Raw genomic sequence first — 19,601 nt, forward strand, 5'->3', positions numbered from 1 at the left:
CTTACTACACATACACACACACTCATTTACATAATACATGTATAATTTCTGGAAGTGATCCAGTTTTATATAGACTGTTGTTCCAGGCTTCACGTGGTAACAATCTATTACAGTTCCTTGGAACATCTTGTCTCTACGGGGGCTGAAAATGGCAAAGACATACGTTCAGACTGGTGATATTTTGCACCAGCAGATGGTTGATGGTGTTTGCTGTGTTTGCTTTCAGTGCACCAAACAGCAGGTCACATCTGGCTCAGGCTGTATTCCCAAACTCCAGCAGATGCACATTCACATATACCTGTCAATCACAACAAGGCTGTACAGGATAAAAGCAGCATTTAGCCACATGTTGGTTTAAAAGCACCTCTGGGTAAAAGAAGGCCACCGCAAAGTGATGTAAAGCATATTGTGGTAGATAAATAAAACACTGCAGCTAACAGTTCAATGCAGTGTGGCAAAATTAAAGTTGTGCCATTTGTGTCTGCACACACAGAGAGCTTTTTTTTCCCATAAATGGATACAATGAAATTATGTTGTCAGATCATACAGCAGGAGTGGCCATAAACAGTGACTGAGTAATGATCAAAATACCATTGCTGGACCATTTAAAGTTGATATGAAGTCGACGTTGTAATATTTTCTTTTCTGTTGAAAATAATACCTAGGTTGTCACTCTGGGTAGACAAGGAAGACAAGGATGGTTATCAATTTTATTTAAAACAAAGTCACTTAATCAAAGTGAGGAAGTAAAGGAGTGATGATAATGCTGTTTGTGATCTTCATACACAGCATGGTAATGTAAACATCTGATGTTAACGATCTCACATATTGTTTGTTCGTAGGATCATCAGCAGGTGAGTATACAGACACACAGTTTAAGTCAATAGCATGATCTTCTAGTAAACATTATATAAGTGTAAGCACTTTCCTTGATTAGTGTGAAGGATCTGAAGGCACATAAGGAACATCCCTGGTTGATTATACAAACACACAGTTTATCAGATAGGTGGCTGATCTTCTAGGAAACACCAGATAAGAATATTCACTTCCCTTGATCAGTGTGAAGGACTTGAAGACTCATAAGGAACATCCATGGAAGAAGAGGAGAAGTCAAAGGAGCGAAGATGAGGACAACCATCCGACTTCAATACCAGGCAATGACTGAGAGGATAAGGTGAGCTTTTTAGTCTCCTTTGATGAGGGGGAACAGGTGCAGGTAGTTAGAGGGCCGGTGAGGGTTCACGGAATTGGATGGAGGTGGTTTGTAAGGGAGAGGGATGAATGGGTGAGCAGGAACGAGGCGGGGATGTGACAGTAACCCCCCACCCAACGCCCCGCCACAGGTGCCCCCTGGCACCCTAGACCGGCAACGGGGACGGCCACGCCCTCGGGGAGCTGAGCGATCGGGATGACTATGGTGGAATTATTCAAGGAGAGTTAGATCTACGATGCCATTGTGAGGTGTCCAAGTTCTCTCTTTATGACCAAAGCCCTCTCAGTCCACAAGGTATTGGAGCTGGCCGTTATGCCACCGGGAGTCAAGGATTTTTTTGACCTGGTAGATATGATATTGTCATCGTCTGTCTCCGTTTGATCGGGGCGGGGGGGTTCCAGTTCTGTGGAGAGAGGAGAAACAGGATCAGTGAATGGTTTGAGGAGTGACACATGGAAAGTTGTCGAAATTCTGTAGTGTGGTGGCAATTTGCATGAGTGGTATACCTCCGGCCTGCCGGCTGAAGATGGACATGAGTCCCATACCCTCTCACTCTCTTGGAACCAGTGATCCATCGCAGGCACTTCCTAAGTTTCTCTGTCCAGGGTAACATCGTGGGACATTTTGGGCCACCAAAACTCGTGTTGTGGAGCAAGAGGGTTTGCCTGCTGCCAGGATGTCCTGAGCCAAGAAAGGTGTGCATACTATCCAGGACTGGTATAGGATACCTTGTGGGCACATAAAGAAGGCCTTGAGGAAGTTCAGGATGAGCTGGCTCCTCTATTGTGGCTGATCGGATATCCTCATCCAGAATGTGATCAACAAAGAAAGAAGGTGGTAGAATATGTTCAGGAGAATCATGGTGATGATCAAGTGAGTACATCCAAAAGAGAGCATCAGCTTTCTTGTTCTTATGGCCAGGCTGACAGGTGATGTTAAAGTTGAATTGTGCAAAAAATAAAGACCAGCGAGCTTAGCAGGTATTGAGGCGTTTGGGATCTTGTAGATACTGGAGGTTCTAATTGTCCATGATGACAGTGAAAGGATGTTGAGCTCCTTCCAGCCAATGTCGCCATTCTTCAAGTGCCCGCTTGATGGCCAACAACTCACGGTCTCCAATGCCATAATTTCGTTCTGCAGATGTTAATTTCCTGGAGTAGTATGTAAATGGATGGAGGACTTTAGATTCACCACACCATTGGGAGAGTATGGCACCTATTCCAACGTCAGCAGCATCCACTTCCACGACGAAAGGCAGTGAAGGGTCCAGATGACGAAGGATCGGTGCTGTAATGAACATTGTTCTCAATTTGACAAAGGCGTGATGCACTTCAGGGGTCCAGTTGAGAATACATTGTCCGCCTTTAAGAAGGGAAGTTAAAGAAGCTGAAAGGATAATATAGTTATTTAAAAAACATCTGTAAAAGTTGGTGAAGCCTAGAAATCATTGTAGTTCTTTGATGGTTTTTGGAGATTCCCATTGGGAGATGGCATCTACTTTGCCTTGCTCCAAATTGACCCCTTTGGCGGTAATCACGTATCTGAGGAAGGAGATGGTGGTTTTATGGATTTTACATTTTTTCAGCTTTGAGGAAGAGTTGATAATCTCTGAGACGTTGAAGGACTTGCTAAACATGATCTTGATGTTCTTTAAGGTTACAGGAATAGATCAGGATATCATCGTAAAATGATGGAGGAAGTCTCTGAAGTTGTGATACTCTCACTTTAACCTTAACACAAGCAACGCATCACGCCTGGGTGAAGTGGACCTGTATTCATTCAATGATATAGGAGTGATCTATGTTAATCAAGTTTCACTGCCTGCTTCCAACATCCACCGAACAAGGAATATCCTATATAGTCTGAGGTTAGGAGCTTCTTACATATTATGAATCATCTCACAAACCCCTCAGGCATGTCATGACCACCTATATTGCCTGTAGGATGAGCCGGCACACACAATATAAACTTCACAGTCTATTTGCCAGCCTTTCTAAGTAACAATCACAGTTTGATACAGCAATTTACAGCTTTCAAGTAACCTTTTGCCTGGAGAGTGTATCGCAGCTAAGAGACATAAAAATGTATCCAGGTCATTTTTATTTTTAAATTGTCACAGAGTTGAGTATCGATGCTAAGGGGCTAATTCTGAAGTTGAAAAATTCTCTCACTTGTGTCATCCGCGGTATTACAGCTGCTGCTAATCCTACTGAGAGGCGATATAGAGTGTGCTGTCTAGCATCTTGTCAGAATGAGAAGTGAGCCACCAGGAGCATTACAGCGGTGTGTGTGCGTGTGTGCAAAGACATTTAGAGTGCCTCTCTCTGTCATGCAAGTGATGAAGTGTGGAAGTCGCAGTCGCGCACACTACAGTTGTGCTGAAGTATGTTGTTCAGCGGCTGTCATTGAGGTAAAGGGGGACAGGACAATATTCGTGTTTGGACTTTGTAACCAAATAGCATTTTTACTGGAGGCGCATCTGGGGTGACAAATTACAGTTTGGATAACCATTAGCTCCAAGGTTGTTGTAATCTCATTCCCTTTGTAATTAACTCATGGCAAAGCTTTTGGCTATTAGCTGTAGATTCATTGATTGTGACGTTCTGCTAAAAAGACAAAGACTGATTATTTCTTCAATGAAATCAGGTCAAGTTGAGTCTTGTCACGTGTGCGATGTTTCCAAAAATGGCTTCTCTGGAAATGCATGTAGATCAAAAATTATACTTAAAACATTTAAATAAATACAACAGAAATGTGTTCATTTTCAAGGTGAATTTGCTATCTAGTAATGCATTTATTATGGCTATATGTATGTATTTTTGGATGAATAGCTTTTCTTTGCCTAAGGCCTTGTTTGTTCATGTGTGCATTGTAATACTCAAGTAATTATGCTCCAACTGTGAGGTTAAATTAATTCACAAATGTTTATGTATGTGTTCTTGTACCACCTAATGTACTTATGAACACAAGTGACAAGCATTAGCACTAAATAATTTTTTGCTGCTCATTTTTTATTTTTTTATTTTTATTTTTTTTTTATGTGCATTTGCACTAGGTCTCCACAATTAATTGAAAAAAGGTTGCGAGCACAATCTCGATTCGATACAAAATCTTATTTCAGTCAATTATATTTTCAAGGTCAGGAGAGAAGCGTAAAGGCGGCCACTTAAGTCTCCACAGCAAATGAACACCTCCAAATGATATTAAAAGTTTCACATACTTACTATTCACATAGATACTTTTTGCAAGGTATAATTTACCCCAAAATGTCATTTCTGTCTTAATGTAATGATGTATTCGATGATGCGAAATCATATGCTCACTGCGTGCTGTTTGTTTACTATACCAAAATGATGCACACGTGCCTGCCAATGATGCCTAGTTTTTTTAAAAGAACCTGCATAGGCTGTGAATAACAGGTTATGAAGTAACACAGAGCGATCATTTGGGAGCAGTGTGAGAGGTATGATTTGCATGTATGTTTTTTTTTTTTCTCACAGTGATGGCAGCTATGAAATGAGCGCATTAGGCACAGATTGAGTGAAAAAAGTTTGGAACTCACCTAGTAAATGTCTTACCAATTAAGTTAAAGAAGTGACATATAAACTAATTCATTTAATTTATCCAGTGAAACAAGTTGTAAATTTATTTTTTTAGAGAATAGAAATCTGTGTGGACCTTTTGTGAATATAAACACCAGTTTTTTAAATGCACATATATCCAAATGTTTTGGTTTGATGTGGAATATCTTACATTTAAACTTACAAAATTAAAATTAAAAATGTTCTCATACAGATTTTTTTAATATACAATAATAATAATAAAACTTTGGAGGAAAAAATTGTGAACACAGTTATTTGTGTACAATTGATGTAAAGCATTATATCGAAACCCTAAAAGACATTAAAAATAAAAAGCTATAAGGATGTATGCAATTTTGGAATCATTTTCCTATGCGATTTTTTTAATTTATAAATCCCCTGTAATTTTATTTTATTTTATTTTTTTGTTTTTTATTCTCTATTGATTTGTTCCTTTGATGATGAAAAAAAACGTAAGCATTGTATTCCTCATTTATGCAAATGTTCTTTTTATGCAATAAAAAAAATGTGCACGAGGCAGTGAAAGTAAAACTGAAAACGGATGCAAATGATTTAAATGATCATTTCACATTTTACAGTTATGATTATGATAAGCATTTATAATGAACACAAAGTGTTGTGCATGGAAAAAAAAATGTAATGGGCTAATATAACTTTTCTAGCCTATTTAATGTTAAATACAATGCAGGAGGGAATCTGATAATGACAATGTTTCATTTTACTAGTAAAAAAAATGGTCTAATAATGTTGAAAATGACAAATAACAAGCATATGACTCAAACATAATAATTCAACTTCAGAAATACACATAGGCCTAATATTATCATTGTTGTTTTACCATATGTTTGAGAAATAACAATAATAAAGAAAACCGTGATCTTGATTTTAAGAAATTGTGATTCTTATTTTAGCCAGAAGTGTGCAGCCCTAATTTACACATATCTTTAAATCTTATTTCATTTTATTTTTAATACAATTCTAAAGTTTCAGTCGGTAAGATTTTAATAGAAAGAACAGCATTTCAAGATCAGAATTAGAAAGAGCTTTTTTTGCCAGGTATGTTCACACATACAAGGAATTTGCTTTCGTGACAGAGCTTCTACAGTGCAACTGTCACAGTCGGTGTCGCTCACTCACAATTGAGACTCAGAGATATCAAAAACACACTTTTTGTTTACATAAGCACACACTTACTACAAAAAACAGGAATTTTGCACATAGGAGTCACATAAAGGGTTGACATATCAATACCAGATGAAGAACTGAACAAAACACAGGAGTGTAAATACACAAGACATAATGGACTAAATATAATCTGGGGTGAGACACGGTGGAATTGCTGATCACTAACATACTGTGGGAAAGCAGAATAAAGGAATCACACGACGCAAAGATAAAGCACACGGATCACGGGATTTGTGAAAACACAACACACACACACCAGACATGTGGCAGCAACAGACAGGCGAGATAAAAAAACAGATAATCAATGAATTTAAAAATGGAAGTAAATAGTAAATGCAAATATACAAATTGACAAGTGTATGTACAGGTATATCATACAATACAACATTATATGTGCAGCTGTTATGTGCAAACTGGCATGTAAAGTATGTTGTTAACTGAATAAATGTAAATGTATATAAAAAGTTGTGATGTTTGTTTCACAATTACTATCATCAAGTTATCATGAGATTTGACTACTTTTTAAAAATCCTTATTCTCATGTTTGATAAATTACATTGTTCCTTAACCCTCCTGTCATGTTCACCCCTTGCCCCTTACTTTAGTGTTCCACTTCAAATATATATATATTTTCTCACTTAGATTTTATGTCTTGTTTCTAGTCCAAATACCCAAAAATTCTTACATCAAGAAAAATTTTCTAGACAAGCAAATCATATTGCATTGTTTAAAGAAATATTATGCCAAAATGAAGTGAGTTTTTCACAAGCAAGCAAAATAATCTGCCAATGGGGTAAGAAATATAATGTCAAAAAGAAAAAACAAGAATATTTAGCTTGCCCCATTCGCAGATTATTTAGCTTGTTTTAAAGAAAAACTCACTTAATATTGGCATATTATTTGTGAAAACAAGACGGTATGGGTATGTTTTGCATGCCTAGAAACTGCTTCTTGATATGAGAATTTTTAGATATTTGGACTAGAAAGAAGACAAAAAAATCTAGGAAAGAAAAGCATTTTTGTGGTAAAACTAAAAGATCTCTTTTAACTGCTCTTAAACTGCTCAAAAAACATTTTTTGCTGTGAACAATGTCTTAAACTAGTGTTTAACTTGAATTTATTGAATTAGACAAAATAGCTGCAGTGAAAATACAAATAGGCACTGAAAATGTATTAAAAAATGATCATTTAATGTCATGGAGGTTATCACGTGGGAGGATCGGCACGAGGAACGACATAGTGTGTATTGGGATGTTTTCTGTTTGATGGTTGAATATAGTCTGGATACCCATTTATTTCCAACGGTGGTCACTTTTGAACGGGAACACCACAGGTGTAACACGGTTGATTAAAACAATTAAAATTCAATGAAAGAGGTGATGATCACTTTTACATGTTTAAGTGCATAGTGTGGAGGATATCATAAGGCCTTAAGGCAATCAGATGTAAAGCACAATTTTATGAGTGTTTTAATTTGTAAATCGGTCAGATTTGACCTGAACATGACAGAAAGATTAATAAACGTTTTAATTTATAAAATGATAGAATAAAACAAATCATACTGACCACAAAATTATTGCACAGAAAACAAATACAAGCAAACAAACTGCATATTAACATCCTTATTCAGCTACACATCTCAAAATTAATGTCAATCAATTTGCAAGACAACGTTTCGTACTGATTTTAATTGATATTTATGAAAAGCATTGTTCTTGGCTAAATCATACACTATTATTTATAATATAAGACATTTGTTTGAATCATATCTTATGTGATTTCCACTCAGTGAAATGTAAGATAGGCACTGCTTTCTGTTCCTATAGCTGTAACCACATGAAAGAAAATGGCAATGAATCTAAAGAAACATACTGAATTTAGTTCTTGTTCTGCTTCTGCTCTCATTCTAGATCCAGAGATCATCAAGGCCATATGTCATTAAAATGGCTAAAATGGAAAAGTAAGCCATTTACTTTGCTAAAATAGACTTTTCTATCAAGCATCCATCCTTCCCTACAGGTCACCATCTTTAATCGCTCATTTGTTTGAACTCTGAAATTCATCTCAGGTTCAGGGACCTTAATTTTAGACAGCAAGTCATCTTTCATCTTTTGTTCATTTCCAACTTTTGAAACATGAATAAAAGTTACCACAAAAGAAAATCTGCTGCAATGATTTAAGTGAGACAGTGTAGTGTTCTGTGCTTAAGGGAGAGTTTTCAATGGCAGACAAAAGAGTTGACTGCATTGATTTTCTTTACTTGGGAATAGGAAAGAAATAGATTGTGTACTGTAAATGTTAGCAAAACTGCATACAGTCAAAGTCCCTTTAAGGCAAGTCATTTTATTCGGCGGCCATCTTTGATATGGGGCATACTCTCTGAATCTGAAAACATCAAATTCTCCAAAACTGTTTCCCAAGCTTACGATTACATTATATATGTGGAACTACCAATAAAATTAAACAGCAACTGTCTTATAAGTTTAGTTTCTAAATGTCCGAATCAAACAAAATCAGCATATTTTAGGGTGACCAAACTAATGCACATGCGCACTCTAAAGGAAGGAGATCATGACACCAACCTTATTTATGGCCATTCTACACATTATCATCCTCTGAATAATGCTTGTCAGATCGCACTGCTCTTCTGAATTAATCCACAACATGGTCTTGATGGTGAATTTCCTCCAGAAATGACAGCGACTCTTTGTTTACTAGTTTGTGGGCGTTTGAGTAGTTCCTGTGATGTGTGTTTAGCAAGACGGAATGTTCCTCACTTGTGGGCGGGGCTTCATTTTCCATATTGACCATTAAACTTTTCCCTATTCAAAACTATACGAGTGACATGTCTTGTGTAAGATAGATTTAAGTCTGATTAAATATAACTGAGCTACTATTTTGAAGTTTTAGGCCATCTAGAAATGAAATTTTGACTTTGCTATTATTTAATCTCCTCAGTGTTGTTCCAAATCAATAAACATTTTATTCTATAAAATACTCATTGAGAGATGAATCAAAAGAATCAAGCACTGTATGAGTAATGAACTCTAAATTCAAGGTGTTCAGGAAATATATATATTTTAGGTACATAGTTAGTGCACAGTTCTTTCATAATTTACCTACATGATATATATATTTTTTTTCTGTTATGCACAAAAGAAAATATTTAAAAAAAAAAAAAAAAGCTGTAAACCTGTAACCATTGACTTCCCTAGTATTTCTTTTTTCCACAAATATGGAAGTCAAGGGTTACAGGTTTTCAGCTTTCTTCCAAACATCTTATTTTGTGTTCAACAGAGAAAAGAAACGTAAAAAGGTTTGGAACCACTCAATGGTGAGTAAATAGTAAGTACATTTAAATTTTTATCTGGGTGAACTATCCCTTTAATCATATTTTATCATGCTTCCCCAACTCCAACTATTTAACTTACTGCTTATTCTTGTGTTCGTCCACCCATATGATTCAATGCACTGATGAACACACATTGAAGTTCACTATGTTCTTTTGTTTATAAGCAAAAAAAGTTGGAAAAATATCATAATATAATAGTTTCATCCTGTACCGAGCATGAGTGAAAGGCAGGACGCTTGGACCTACGTCATTTCTATCAAACTTTTATTTAATCTCATATGGCACTGCTGAGGAATAGCACACAGGTTTTTATAAATGTACTGACAATGGGGTGGAGTCACTGCAGCGGGTGACACAAGAGTATAAAGTGAATGAGAATATAGACTGGGAAGCCTGCCAAAACAAATACAGCATAATATTGGACTTTGCAAAGAGCAATATTCTGTTGATGACACAACTGACCCCCAAAGCCAATCAAAAAAAAAAAAAAAAAAACTCATAACAAAAAACTTATAACTCTGTCTTAAATCAAAATTTACAATAATTATTTTGCTTGTGCACATGGTTGTTCTTTAGGTGAATAATAATTTCATGCAAGTTAATCCCCCCTCCCTATATATATATATATATATATGTATGTATGTATGTATGTATATATATATATATATATATATATATATATATATATATATATATATATATATATATATATATATATATATATATATATATATATATATATATATGTATATGTATATATATATGTATATATATATATATATGTATATATATATATATGTATGTATGTATGTATATATATATATATGTATGTATGTATATATATATATATATATATATGTATGTATATATATATATATATATATATATATATATATATATATATATATATATATATATATATATATATATATATATATATATATATATAATTGCTATATATAATTTGTCTGTGATATCTGTTGCAATGACATTACAATTTTACCAGATAGCTTGAATAGTTCTATTTGTAAGACATTCATTAATTAAGACTGTTTTGGGATTATTTTGGATGTGAATCATGCATAAATATAATAAACAATTTAAAGCATATTAAAGACTAAATAAAAAAGTTAAATATACAGGGCTTTTTTCAGTGAGTGTAAAAGTATTTAGGTACAGAAATTGAATAATTAAATCAATGTTAAGTCTTTGTATGAATAATAAAATAAAATCAATTTATTAAAGACACAAACGATAAATTTTCCTGTGCCTGAATGCTTACACAGCCACAGGCATTAAAACGTAGGTAGACTATAAAAGTTAACCCTGTTGTGGGTAAATTCTGCAGTGACTTCACAAATTGCTAGTTTTCTGGACTGTGCCTTTTACTCAACTATACACTCAACATTGGAAATCCTGTGATGTCGCTATTATAGATGGGCACATTGCGATACCCATGCTGAAACGATTAGGTATTTAGATTAAGTATTGGGTAAAATTAGATTTAGGTGTTGGGTAGGATTAGGGATGTAAAATAAGATCATACTTTATAAGTGCCAATAAACAGTTAATATTTTAATAATAGGCAGGTTATAAGCCAGAACTAAATGGTGTGAATTCTTACTTAAACTTAAGTGTTATAGCATTTTTGATTTATCAAAGAGCTGTAGAAAGACTTGCTTTTAAAATTCTCAGAAAAAAAAAAATCAACGATCTATACATAAAATTCAGTCTACAGGCTTTTATTTTGGGTTGGGTAAGGTCTCATTTAAGTTTCATTACAAGCTGCTCATACTTTGAAAATAAAACTGAGAAATACATTAAAAACGTCCGCATACATACAAACCCTTTAATGACAGAATTTAATTTTCTGTGTGAACTATCCCTTCCAGCCACAACATTAATTTAAGCGACTCCAAAACATATTAGTGCTCTACTTGAACTCAAATTAATATGTCCAACTTCTGGTGTTCATAAGAACTCTGGGATTGCTTTTCAGTTGAGTGATGTGGGACCGCGGTGGTGTAAATCCAGCACCCGGGGCTGATTGTAGTGCCAGAAGTTGAACTGGGACGAAGGGGTTTGCTTTTGTTTGCCCGCCTTACGTAATCACCAATCTTCTCCATGCACAAGCAACTCTTGTTCTTTTTAATGACTTCCAAGTTTCCCAGCGATTGTGGGTTTGTTTCACGCCTCATTTTGTTCAGCCGTCAAATCTCTAAATTCCACCTTGTTTGGAGGAGTGATGGAGGACAGAGAGATTATGGCGGTGGGGTTTTTGTAGGTTGGGACGCAGCATTCTGGCGTAGAGTAGGTGCAGAGCTGCTCGTGCCACTCCAATCATACAGAAGCACCTGGTGGTTATTTGGCTGTAAGTCTTAGTCTGTCTGCCCCTTCTTTGTTGGCTCTTGTGTGACAAGAATGTAAAAACAAACAAAGTTGTCAAGGAGTGCGGCAAAGTGATATTAAGGCTGGCGTACACACAAACTTTGAAACTGAATAATGGCAAGCGAATACAAAACTAATACTCTGCGGCTTGACGGATCTCAGCAATAAGAATGATGTTGGGTTTTAGCTTTTACACCCTCTTTGTTAATGATAATAATCTGAAGTGACAATTTCAGAGTCTGGAGTTTGGAAAGCACCTTAAATACTGACACAAATCACGGCTGACAGTCAGAATGTTTCCAGCCTGACAAATAGAGCGTGATGATCATAGATCTACATCAAGGGTATGCTTTTGTATTCTCATGAATACCCGTTTTTATGTCTGAATGATTTAGCAAGTGCCGTTAAGTGAAAGATTTGAATAATGTCAATCTGATAGCATGGCGATGCATTTCCGAGAAGGGATTCTTCCATGTTTAATAGCTAATGTGGGGTGGGTGGGCATTGACAGCCTTCTAAATACTCTCTTTCCACAGCTTGCACATCTAAATGGCACCTTGTGTGCCACAGTTCGTTGTTATTTGTTTGGATCGCTTCCAAGTACATTAATTGCCAGCAGTGTTGCAAGCAAGGGATAGACAGTTTACCTTTAAGACGTAACCTGGCTATATAGTACTCCTTTTAAAAAATGTTTGTATTTTTGTATATTTTGAAGTGGGTGTGATTTGTTTGTATTATGTAAATGTTTTTTTTTTTTTTTTTTTTTTTTTACTGGTTACTGATGTTTGTTTTTTGTTATTTATATTTTATTATTTATTCATTCATTCATTCATTTGTTTTTCTCTTTGGCTTAATCCATTTATTTCACAGGGGTCACCATAGCGAAATGAACCGCCAACTTATCGAGCATATGTTTTACACAGCTGATGCCCTTCCAACCCAGTACTGGGAAACACCCATACACACTCACATACACTACGGCAAAATTAGTTTACTTAATTCACCTATAGCGCATGTCTTTGGACTGTGGGGGAAACCGGAGCACCTGGAGAAAACCCACACGAACATGGGGAGAACATGCAAACTCCACACAGAAATGCCAACTGAACCAGGCGGGACTTGAACCAACAGCCTTCTTGGTGTGAGGTGACAGTGCTAACCACTAAGCCACTGTGTCATATATTTTATTATATTATATTATATTATATTATATTATATTATATTATATTATATTATATTATATTATATTATATTATATTATATTATATTATATTATATTATATTATATTATATTATATTATTCATTTATTTTCTTGTCGGCTTAGTCGCTTTATCAATCCGGGGTCGCCACAGCGAATGAACCGCCAACTTATCCAGCAAGTTTTTACGCAGCGGATGCCCTTCCAGCCGCAACCCATCTCTGGGAAACATCCACACACATATTCACACACACACTTATACAATACAGAAAATTTTGTCTACCCAATTCACCTGTACCGCATGTCTTTGGACTGTAGGGGAAACCGGAGCACCCGGAGGAAACCCACGCGAAGGCAGGGAGAACATGCAAACTCCACACAGAAACGGCAACTGAGCCAAGGTTCGAACCAGCGACCTTCTTGCTGTGAGGCGACAGCACTACCTACTGCCCCACTACTAATATTATATTATATTATTTTACATTTTGTTTTGTTATTTTATTTTAGTTTTTTTTATAGTGGTACTGCTTATTTACCGTCAATACAAAAAAAACAAACTGCGAATATTGAAAAGATGAGTATAATAGATTGTTTATAATATAACTAATTGTCTAATAAGTATGCAAAACAATTACATCACGCTTTAAAAAGTTCCTTTATCTTAAACCTGTGATTCACAGGTATTTTACACTTATTTACATTTTTAAGTTGCATTTTAAGAACACGATCTGCTTGGTCAACTTTTGATGCTGAGATCTTAACTCACTACAATATTTTTATATATGAAAAGTGCTTAATTTGCAGGTATAGATTTAAAGGAATAGTTTTTTACAGGTAAAAATATTGATTTTAATATTTAGGATATAATAACACATCACATTTATCTACATTGTGAGTCCATCATATCTAGTTTAGTCGGTGCACATAGCCACACACAAACACCAACACACACACACACAAATAAATAAATGAATAAATAAATAAATAAATTAATAAATTACAACACATCAGAATATCATATAAAGTTTTGTATATCAAAATATTGCAGCGGTTCATTCTGCTGTGGCGACACCTGATTAATAAAGTGACTAAGCCGAAAAGAAAATGAATGAATACAAAAATTGCAGCAATATTAATAACTCTACAGTAAAAATATATGACTTGTTGTTTGTTTGAAAAAATAAAAAGACTGCTTTTTAAGATATACCTTTATCAGAGGGCGTATGTAACTGTTCTTCAAAAACACATTTCACGCTTTGATTGAACTTCTTTTTTAATTGACTATCAATAATAAACTTTTAGTTTTTGTTAAGAAATACGTAAATCAAAGACATTTGTTGTAAGTACACAAAAGTCCTGTTTGCCGAAAAGGGAAACTACTTTGTTAATGACCCGTTTTATAGAACTGTCCACACTCTGGCAAGTTCCCCCATTCACCTTTTGTTCTCTTTCCACCCAGTGAATTTATGGACAGTGGCCTGTTTTTGGTAAATGACCCGATGTCGCGGAGTAATTTTACTCAGCCCCAAGCTCCATAGTTTGGACTTTAATTTATCTGAACAAGCTACACCGAGAGCAAGTCTATGCAGTTCCAGTGGTTGATCATGCAAGCAACAGCAAAAAGCCACGGCCATATGTCTTCCCCCAGCTCGTGGGAGTGAAGACCAGAGCAGGTGCTCGGCTGCCTTTTCGGCTGTTGCAGGCCTGAGTGCAAGTCGACGGGAGGGAAAACATGATTACTCAAATATAGATCCGCTGATAGGGAGGAAAACAGGCTACTCAAACATCTGCAGCCAGTGCTTAAAACCACAGATTGTCTCAGTGCAAATAGGAAAATCCAAAGCCTCTTGCTGGGCTGTTATGAAGAAAATCTCATTATAAGGTTTCCAGACCAGTGCTGTGGTCGATTTTACAAGATGAGGAGAAAAACTGATATCAAGAGATGGATTTAGCTCATTGCAGAGAAGAAATTTATCAATATGCATGATTCCTTTTAGGCTGAGCATTGGCTTTAAGTTATAGTTTTGTGTTGCAAAAGAACTGACATTTAATATGTGTCAACATTTCCTGCCAACTTTACTGTAGTCATGCTGAAAGTTGAAAAATCACTGCAGCAAAGCATTTAAATGTACAATTCACATATATAAATTATAATTAAATAATCATTGAATGACTTCATTTCACTATGTTTTGGAGCTGGATATTGATGACAAGCGTTTTGCGTGCCCCTTGACCACAAAGTCTTAAATTACATGTGTGTATTTGTAAGAATAAGTAAAAAATACATAGTTTGAGTCAAAATGATAGCCTTATCTCAGCATTGCCAGACATGATAATTATTCGTTTATTATCTTATCTCATTCTGAAAACGTACCTCTATATACATTTCTAGAGACCCGTCAAATACGTTCCAGGAATTTAATTTATTTTTTTTGCTGTTTTTGTTTTCGCAAATGGGCCGATGCAGTGGCGCAGTAGGTAGGGTCGGTTGGCGTTTCTGTGCGGAGTTTGCATTTTCTCCCTGCATTCGAGTGGGTTTCTTCCGGGTCCTCAGGTTTTCCCCCACAGTTCAAAGACATGCGGTACAAGGTCAATTTGGTCGGCTATATTGTCCGTAGTGTATGTGTGAATGAATGTGTCTGGATGTTTCCCAAAGATGGTTTGCAGCTGGAAGGGCATCCGCTGCGTAAAACATGTGCTGGATAAGTTGGCGGTTCATTCCACTGTGGCGACCTCGGATTAATAAAGGGACTAAGCCGAAAAGAAAATTAATAAATGAATGTCTTTGCCACTGTGTACACTTTTTAAGATCTCGAATTTCTCTCGCGAGTGCTGTTGACTGACTGTTAGACTGACTGACTGACTGACTGACTGACTGACTGACTGACTGACTGACCGATCGACTGAATCACCCTCCCCCTTCCCTAAACCCAACTAATAGTATCTGAAAAAGCAGAGATTGACCAGCCCATCCCACTTCCCTAAACCCAACTGACACATTTAAAAAGCAATTCAGAAAAAGAAAAGCCCTTGTCTGATTTTTACCATTTATATATATATATATATATATATATATATATATATATATATATATATATATATATATATATATATATATATATATATATATATATACGATAATTTACCTCCAAATACAATAAATATCCTAACAAACCAAACAAACCTAACAAATGGAAGCTCATTAATTTAGCATAACTCTCAATAAAAAATAAAATAAAATTACCTTTCTGTCTGATTTGTTCCAGGGTCACATTTTGGTAAGACATCTCTCAAAGCCCTTTCTGTAATTATCTTAATAAGAGTTTTTCTATACCTTAAGTGTATCTAAAAGCATAAAAGCAACTGATTTAGAGTCCCTCAACATTTTCCTCACCTGACATTAGTCACAATTTCTTGCTGTATGTGCTCTGTACTGATGTGGCATTGTCTTGCAAGCATTAAATCTGGCTAATAGTCTCCCTTTTCCATTTATCTGATCTTATAGAGATGTGACTCAGAGGTCTGACATACTGAGATTTCATTTTCTTACAACACTTAATGCTACTGCGAATGAAACCCATTTACAATAGATTCTGAAAGAATGGCTGTTGTGTAATGAAAATTCATAAACATATTTCTGAAGACTTTTACCCATCTCCTCTTAGCACTTTTGTACATATGGACCACCATAATACCTCTTATGCGAGTGTGAATGGATTTTTCTAAAAGTTTTTCACATTTTCTAAATGAAAGTTCCTGTCTTATTGTTGTCTCATCCTGTAAATGTGTTTTTTTATAGCTTTGTTTTGATGCTAGGATCATTTATACAGCATGTTACAAAAAAAAAGTTGTATATACTGTAGGTTGGTGATGCAAAATCCATTTCCTTTTAAGATTTTTAGATAAAAGCTTGAGGCCTTTTTTTCATTTAATGCACTTTAATTGCTTAATTTTTGATGACTGAAAATACTTAATCTAAAAGTGGAAAAAAAAACATTGTAAAAAATAATACTAATAAAAGTCATTACCCTCATACAGTATTAATTTTCATATACCTTCCATATGTTATGTGTAAATATTGAAGATTGTAACATCACTATGGGTTTAATTTTATTTGTATCCTCTCCCTTCCCTCTTTATTCGAAGACATTTTATTGGCTCGTGGATTTTGACAAGTGACGAGTGGTTTCATGTCATTTAAAGCTCCAGTGATGAGTCAGACCAGACTGGAGGAAACTTGGTCAATTATCACTGCTCTTTATGTGTTATTATTTTGCCACGTATGCCCTCTGTTTCTCTGTGGTTAGCTTTTTTTTGTTCTAACCTGTGATTAGCTCTTAATCTTCTTGAGTTTTACTTCTTGAGTCAAAGCAGGGTGAATCCACCTTCAGCTATCACCTCATCCACTGCTGGAATCAGCTTCTTGAAATGTGCTCCAACATCATACTATTTTGGCTTTCTTTCCTTTTTCACTTCTTTAAAACCTCTTTTAATACATTTTAATCTGTTTTTAATAGTTTTTATTCTTTGTTTTTATTTCTTAATGGTTTAGATTCAGTATGCAAAAATTGGTGATTATATTATACAAGATAATATAGTGATATCTGATTATTATAATCTAATAACAGTATAAGTAGGCCTATCTGTTGAATTCAAAACTATTTTAAATGTTTTAATATGAGTTCACTTTATATGCATAAACACATAAACTATTGGAATGATAATAGAAGAAAGATAGAAACGTTTTACAGTACACAATGCGAGTTTTGATCTGATAATAGACCACAAAGATAACACAAACAAAAAAAAAATTATGTCATTTGGTAAATGAGCCACCAGTAAGCTGCTTATTGCAACTTCTGATTAGACAATGACATTTTCCTGGACTCTCTTCATGCCACCTTCAAGAGAGGCTAATGGTGCCCTTTTGAGCTCAGAATGGGGAAAAGCTTTCACACATCTGAAGCCAATAAAGGTAGGGAGACCTTATAACTCGTAAAGTTGAGAAAAGAACCTTTTTTAAAGTAGAAATAAAGTCAAAGTGGTGTGTTACAAGTAAACACGGAGGAAAAACACGGAGGGCTCAAACTCCTCTGTTGTTCGTACCTGAGGAAACAAATGCGGAATTCTATTGACTGACCAAGCCTTAACCTGTGTCTGCGTCTTAATCTCTGGTCCTCGCCTCTCAATGTCTACTCATACTTCTGTAGACTATACAGATGGAGTGACAGGATGCAAGACATGTTTGACGGCTGCCAAACAAAGTGAACATGACTCACTACAGCAATGTAGGCTCAATACAGATGATGTAAGAAGATTAAAATAATCTTTGCAAGTTAGAAACCAATTCATACAATGGAAATAAAATGTATAAAACAACATCAAACAACAATAACAAAAATGTAATCCTGGATGAGACCCCCTAGTGGCTCAGAGTACACTCAAAAAATGATGTTTGCTGTTTGTTCAAAGTACTTATTTTAAATGAGCTGAAGCACAATTTGTAAGTTGTTGTTGTTTTTTGCGACAGCTTATTAATATATTTTATATTTTTTATCCAATTAAATCTATAAAACTTAATGTTGTACACAGATCGATGGTGTGAAACCCAGCATCTTTTTACAGTGTATGGGCAAACATAAAAAAAAGATAACCCTTAGAATTAAAATTAGATTTTCTTAACAGATGTGAACTGAGACAAGGACAATGGAAATTGCTAATTTACACAACAATGTAAAATTTATACTGAAAAAATAATAATAGTAAAAAATAAATAAACCTCAGAAGGGAAGAGGAAAAAAGCAGCGACATAAAAAATTGCTAACTAACAAAACCCAACACTCTAAACTTTCTGAAAACTGTTTTAAACACTATACAAAAAATAAATAAGTCAATAAAAATAAAAGGTATTCCTCCCCTAATGTGTCTAACAGTAAAATATCTATGTGGATGTATTATGTACAGTTAAGGTCAAATTTATTAGCAAGTAAATAAAAAAAAACAATTTATTTTATTTTTGTTGTCTAGCAGCGTTTTTTTTTTTTGTTTTTTTTTTTATAATTTTACTAATATAGTAATATAGTTGAAGTCAGAATTATTAGTCCCCTTGAATTAAAGAAGAAAAATTTCCTTCCTCTGTTTAACATTATTTGGGAAATATTTTAAATATTTAATACTTTCCTTTCACTTCCCTCTGCATTGAATAGCTTAAGTATCAATATGTCTAGTTACAGGCAAGGCAAGTTTATTTATAAAGCACATTTTAAACACAATGGTAATTAAAAGTGCTTTACACAAACAAGAATAAAATAAATGAGTTTAGATATGCACGGACGCCTTTCTTTATACAAAATGAAACTTTATGGACTAATCTAACAGAAAGTAACACCTAACACAAACACACATTCATACAGTTTATACAGAAGAGTAAAGGAGGAAAAATAAGAGTTTGAGAGAGTGTAATGATAGAAAAACCTCAAATTTTGTAAGACCAAACCAAGCAAACCAATAATTACCAATTTATCCTTCGATGTTTTCTGTAGGGTTATATTTAGTTTAAACCAGTTCAGTGGTAATCTGGAGGTGTTACTTGCGTTCCCTTAGTGATGTGAAGAACTCCATCTGTTGAGCTACTGTTCCCACGTGGTTAGTTGGTGGTCGGC

The 19,601-nt window shown here is 35.0% G+C and overlaps 1 long non-coding RNA gene across 1 annotated transcript in view; it reads left to right on the forward strand.

The window, feature by feature from the left end:
- Positions 1-5,341, forward strand: part of LOC141378549 (uncharacterized) — a 239,550-nt gene extending 234,209 nt beyond the window's left edge. Inside the window, exons 6-7 of the long non-coding RNA XR_012393325.1 lie at positions 1,060-1,174; positions 2,869-5,341. This is a non-coding gene — a long non-coding RNA (uncharacterized lncRNA). The remainder of the gene's footprint in view (positions 1-1,059; positions 1,175-2,868) is intronic.
- The last annotated feature ends 14,260 nt before the right edge of the window (positions 5,342-19,601 follow it).

Source organism: Danio rerio, chromosome 17 (assembly GCF_049306965.1).
Source record: "Danio rerio strain Tuebingen ecotype United States chromosome 17, GRCz12tu, whole genome shotgun sequence".
NCBI classification, from domain to species: Eukaryota; Metazoa; Chordata; class Actinopteri; order Cypriniformes; family Danionidae; genus Danio; species Danio rerio.